The sequence below is a fragment of the Marmota monax genome, unplaced genomic scaffold (genome assembly GCF_021218885.2).
Source record: "Marmota monax isolate L192 unplaced genomic scaffold, Marmota_monax_Labrador192_F-V1.1 WCK01_AAM20220418_F8-fsc00079, whole genome shotgun sequence".
Classification (NCBI taxonomy): Eukaryota; Metazoa; Chordata; class Mammalia; order Rodentia; family Sciuridae; genus Marmota; species Marmota monax.
In genome coordinates, this window is record NW_026694099.1 from 6,455,346 (window position 1) to 6,461,266 (window position 5,921).

Consider the following 5,921-nt stretch of genomic DNA (forward strand, 5'->3'; position numbering starts at 1 on the left):
CACTGACTCCTTACATTGATTGATTTTTTTTTTGTCTTCATATATTCTTCAACTATGTTGTTTGAATACTGTAAAGTACAAAATAAAATTTACCAAAAAATTTTTCTCAACTTAAAAACTTTTATCTATTTGAAATGGAGTCTCGAACATTTCATGCATTTTAATGAAAATGATTCACAAGGGCTTTTTATTAGGTTTTGGTATAAATCCACACATCAACTTGAAAGGCCCAGTTCTGATGCAGCTGTTATACATTTGCTTCACAGCTTATTTGTAATGTCATTAGTCACTGTCAGGTCTATTAGTCAGAAGTTTCAAATATATAATGAGACTCACTTGTGGATGTCATTTTTAGTAATTTTTTTAATGTTGACATACAGTTTGGTGTGTTGAAATTCAGCTTTATTCCCAGATATCTCCTTCTGTTCTTTTCAGATCAACATGAATCACTCAAAACTAAAGTGCCTCTCTATGTTTTAGGCATTTTGTATGTGTCATCATATTAATTTTTTATCCCTTTACTATTTTCATTAATTAATTTTTCCCTTTAACTTTTACTGACCAATGTGGACTAAATTGTAATTGCAACATTTCTATGAAATAATACCAAATTAAGGCCGATAGTGGCACGTTGTGAGTTAATGAGGAATATTAACATTTTTGAACATAGTAAAGTTGACTTAAACCAGATAGGTTTTGAAGCAACTTTTGATTTATATTTAAGTTCTAGTTATGAAGGATTTTTAATATTATGTTACAGTTCAGATATCCTTAGAGTGTCTTATAAAATTCTGGTGATTTCAAAACAACACAGCTTTATATTATCTTTATCTTATTCCACTCTTACTAAAAAGCTAAAATAAACTATAAAAAAGGAAGTATCTATATTAACTTACATAGATGAATTGACACTAAATCTAGTATAGATTGCTTTATATGGTTGATTATTTGCTCATTACGTGAATATATAGACAGGCATAATGGCACATGCCTGAAATCCCAGCATCTCAGGAGGATCAGACAGGAAAATTGCAAGTTTAAAGCCAGCCTCAGCAACTTAGTGAGGCCCTAAGCAACTTAGTGAGACCTGTCTCAAAATAAAACATAAAAAGGGTTGGGTTTATGGCCCAGTGGTTATGTGCACCTGGGTTCAATCTCCAGTAGAGGAGGAGGAGAAGAAGGAAGAGGAGGAGGAGGGGGGGGGAAAGGAGGAGGAAGAGGAGGAGGAGGGGGGGGGAGGAGGAGGAGGGGGAGGAGGAGGAGGAGAAGGAGAAAAAAAAACCAGAAGAATATACAGTCCTTACCTACTTTGTACCAGATGCTATACCAGGTGAAGAGAGTAAGTTGATGAATAAAATTTAGGCACTACTTCAGTGGAATTCAGATTTTGGTGGAAGAGATGAACAGAGTAATTTGTGTACCACAGAATCAATGTCACTTGAAATGTATACACTGGGCACTATGGAACTACAGAGGAAAGCTGCTAGGTCTTCAGGTTTAGAAAAATCTTTCTGAAAGAGATTTCACTGATGCTTTGACTTTAAAAATTATTTTAAGTATTTATCAAAGTAATATATGGAAATGTAACAATCAAATAATTTAGAAGAGCTTGAGATTAAAAACTAACAAAATTACTTCTCTTCAACAGGTGTTTGGCTTCCTATAAGCAAAAGTTGTTTAAAACATTTTTATTTCCATTTATTTTGATGAATCTATCTTAAGATTCAATCGTATCAGTATCATTCTTTTACCTTTGATCATTTTAGTTATTTATCATTTTATTACTTCTACAGATTACTTCTGTGATAACAAATACCTGATAGATAGACTATTGTATGATTTTGTCATCCATATTCTTTCTTCTATCTTTTTTCCTCCAACACTTTCTAACAGTTTCAGCTAACTTATTGCTCGATATTATTATCATTTATAATTTGATATAGAACAACAATCAAAATTTTTATTCTTTTTCTATAAACTGGCTCATAAAAAATTTACACTGATTTGATTATGCTGGGTCAGGTACTGTGCTAAAATGGAATGGATTTCTTATCAATTGCTTAAAGATTTATTTTCTCCACATCATACCATGCCCTTTAACACAACTTTTTTCCTTGATTTTGCTTTGGGTTAGTAATCAACTTTTCTCTCATGTTTTAGACAGGTAATATATAGCTTTATCATGTTTTCCCCAAAATTGTCAGACTGAGGCCTTTTCTCAATTGCCCTCCTCCTGGCACCATTCATCTTCCCACTCTCATCCGCATCAGTTACTCTGGAATTTCTACACAGCCTCTTTCTGGGAATTTTCTGCATTGTTTTCCTGGGAGGGATCCTCTCATTCTGAATCCCATCTCCCCTCTTACTTTTTTTTTAATCTTCTTTCAATTTTTCTAGCAAACATAGTAAAATAACTCTTTAAAAATATGTGCTAAATATCATATTGACAAATTACTCTGCTGTGTGTGTGTGTGTGTGTGTGTGTGTGGAGAGGGGAGGGGGAGATTGGACTGAAGATCATTCTAGAGTCAAAGTTTTCTCTAAACTCAAAGACATTGATCTATTTTCTGAATATTCAATATTGGTAATAAATTTATATTAATCCATTATCATTCTTTTTTGAGAACCCATTTTTTTTGCAGGGGTGGGGGGTTGCCAGAGATTGAACTCAGGGGCACTCAACCACTGAGCCACATTCCCAGGCCTATTTTGTATCTTATTCAGAGACAGAGTCTCACTGAGTTGTTTAGCACTTTAATGCCCAGCCCAGCTAGACATCTTAACATAACCAAAACCAGTATGTTGATGTCATGTCCAGACCTGGTCACCCTATGTCTCTCTCATCTCAGTGAATTGGAACTATTTTTCCCATTTTTCAGGCCAAAAGTGTTCTAATCAACGTTGATTCTTCTGTTTCTTTCACATCTCATATTTATCCCATCAGGCAAACCTATAGAATTTACTTTCAATAAACCACAGAATTGGTATCTCTTCCTAACCACCTTCATTATTCATGGCTAAGTTCAAGACCCCCATAATTTTGCATTTAAATTGTTACAATATCCTTTTAACTTGCCTATTACTGCCCTACTCTGTTCTTCAGCAATTTCTTTTCAGCAGGTTAGTAGGAAGAAATATTTGTAAGTGTTAGCTTGTATTATTCAACAGCTCCAGATTTCCTACAATGGGCCCATGAAATTGCCAATCTGACTCATCATAAAAACAGTTCTCCTTATAAGGACCTAAATGAGCCTGCTTTAGGTTCCTTATATGGACCTAAAAGAGAGCCTAAAATTGACTGCATTCCATTATGTCTTTGATTTCCTTTTCTAATCCCCTCAGTGTTTCTGCTCAGTTACATAATACCCCACCAACACTACCACCAATCTTGCTCTTGGTTAAGCATTCCAAAACTCTTCAGTCTCATAGCTTTTGCAAGAACTGCTTCTTCTGCCTGGAATGCCCTTTCCCTCAGTACTCACATGGTTCAACTTTCTCAGATATCTGGTTCAAATGCCAATTTCTTTGTGATAAGCAGAATTACAAAGGAGCCACTAAGATTCCTCTCCCCAGAAGTATGCACACAGTGTAATTCCTTTCTCTTCAGTGTGGGTGGGCTTGAGGATAATGGGTGATTGCTTGTGATTAAGTCACTAATCAGTTGACTTTCAGTTCATCTAAAAGGTGATTATTCAGATTATAATAGGTGGACCTGTCCTACTCAGAGAAGCCTTTAAAAGGAGGTGAATATCAGAGAGTCAATCTAGTTGGCCTCAAAGAAAACAAACTACCATGTTGTGAATCACCAAAGGCAGTAGCATGCAAAGGAAATGCAGGTGCCACATAGGAACTGAGGGTAACCACAATGAAGAGGAGCTAATAAGAAAGCAGGGACCTTAGAACTATAATCACAAGGAAGTGAATTTATTCCAGTAACCTGAATGACCATACTGAGAACTTTGAGCTTCACATGAGAATCAGAGCACAATCAAGACCTTGATTTCAACTTCGTAAGACCTTGAGCAGTGGACCCAGGTAGGCTATGCCTGCACTCTTGACTTAATTCACAAAAGCTATAAAATAACAGATTTATGGTATTCTAAAGCACTGAGTTTGTGATAACTTGTTAAACAACATTGGAAAACTAATATACTCTATGGTCTTTCCTGGCTAACCTATTTGAAATTGCAAACTTTCCTTTTTGAAGACAATCCCCTGTAATAAATATAAAATATATACATATAAATATATTTTTTTCCTTTGTGGTACTGGGGATTGAGCCCAGGACCTTACTCATGCTAGGCAAGTGCTCTTCCACTGAGTTCCATCCCCAGCCCCTCCTTTATATTTTTATGACACTACTTTATTTTGTTTTGTCTCTCCCCAAATGAAATGGAAACTCCAGAAGCACAAAGATTTTCATCTTTTTTGTTTGCTATTTTAACTGGCATGTAGTAGACATTTAATAAATATTTGTTTAATCGATTAATAAAATTATTATCAGATATATAAATAAAAGACATAATAATCACAATATCTCCCCCAGAACAATCAAATTGATCATTTGTTTAATGTATAATAATGTCTTCAAAAATCAACTAAATTTGTAATTTAGTTAATAAAATTAATAAAATAAGTTAATACCTAATTTATCTCTAGATACGTGAAGTATTACTAGGAAAAGTAAACTAAAACTTAAAAATTCATGAATTTGATGCTATAAACAATAATAGGACTGATAAATATTTATTGCTGGCTTATCATTTGTCTGATATACATCTAAATGTCTTCTTATCATCTAATTCACTTTATCCTCATAAAAACATTATAAGGTAGTTAGCACTATTATCCTCATTTTACACCTAGTGAAACTGATATACAGAAGTTTAATAATTAACTCAAGGTCATACAACCAGAGGGGATAGAATCAGATTCAAAAGCAGGCAGCATAACTCCAGAGCTGAGGCTTTTTAACCATTGTGTTTGAAATTTAAAGGTTGTAACCTCATTATGTTTTCAACATTTGAACAGAGATAAAATTTATGTTTGTCCATAGCCAAAATATAATAGATAGAGAAGACCAATAAAAGCTGTAAAAAATATTTAAGGCAGATGACAAAGGGTTAATATTCCTACTAGGAAAATAATTAAAAACTAAGAAGAAAAGCAGAATATTTTGCTGGGAAAATGACAACCAATACAACAGAAAATGACAGAAGAAAATTTTAAAATATTAATGAATAATATTGTTGATAAAAGAAAGTTCATTTAAGATAGTTTTAGGCATTATCTCTTTCATCTTAAATTGGCAAAAAGAATAGTTAATGTTTGGTGAGTGTTCAATAGGATAGGCACTTTCATTGATTTGCCAAGGCAAGCTTGAGTAAGAACAATATTACTGGAACATGATTCACCAGCATGTGTCAATTTCCTTTGAAAAAATTAATATTTGTAACGAAAAAAAATGTGATCTTTAAAAAAATCTGTTATGGGGCTGGGGATGTGGCTCAAGTGGTAGCATGCTCCACTAGCATTTGTGAGGCACTGGGTTTGATTCTCAGCACCATGTAAAAATAAAAATAAAGATATTGTGACCACCTAAAACTAAAAAATAAATTTAAAAAAAAATCTGTTATGTCTGGATGAGGGAAAACATGCCTATAATCTCAGCCACCCAAGAGGCTGAAGCAGGAGAGTTACAATTTTCAGGCCAACTTGGGCAACAGGAAGACCCTAAGCACCTAAGCAACTTAGGCCTGTCTCACTAAAAAAAAAAAAAAAAAAAAAAAAAAAAAAATTAAAGAACTGGGGAGAAGACAGCTCAGTGGTAGAGCTCACCTGGGATCAATCCCCAGTACCATCAATAAAAATAACAGTGAAATAATCACATGTGAAAAGGAAGATTTGTGAGCAAAAGATGC